We start from the raw sequence: 594 nt of genomic DNA on the forward strand, positions 1-594 counted from the left end.
TTTACCATTGGGAGTTGGGTCATCTAGACCCACTACACAGTGCTCTGAACCTTTTTTCTTCAATGATTTGTGATCTTCACTGGTGTCCATGGATTACATGAAATCTTTCCACCTTTATCATGGTAGGGAGAACACGTCAAAGTAAGGGTTGGGGGGGGGGGTCATCTAAGACAGCACAAGGGTTAAACACAATCAAAAAAGTATGTGTGTTTGTTAGTGAGGCTGAATACTCGAAGTTGACTAGTTTTATGGTCTCCATGATGCTACATATTTTTATCAGCACGTGGAGCATTTCCGTTTATCTTTGGACTTGTACCTGTTTCTGGCGGGAGTGGCCCCGCCTGCAGGGGGCAACGCGGTCATCAGGGGGCAGAAGGCTGCGCAGCGCACGGACTCTAGGCTGGTACGTTTTCACGCGGCGGGATTTCCGTGTTTTACCACGAAAAGATCAATATTCCCGCCGGTCACTGTGTTATTACGTCATTATTCGCGCCGACAAAGACGCGGCTGTCACGCGGCTGTGTGTGTCGAGATCCTTTCGAGGGGAGGGTGTGTGTTTGCGCGCGAGTGTGTCTCTGTGTGCGTGCCCACCTG

Source organism: Oryzias latipes, chromosome 7 (genome assembly GCF_002234675.1).
Source record: "Oryzias latipes chromosome 7, ASM223467v1".
Classification (NCBI taxonomy): Eukaryota; Metazoa; Chordata; class Actinopteri; order Beloniformes; family Adrianichthyidae; genus Oryzias; species Oryzias latipes.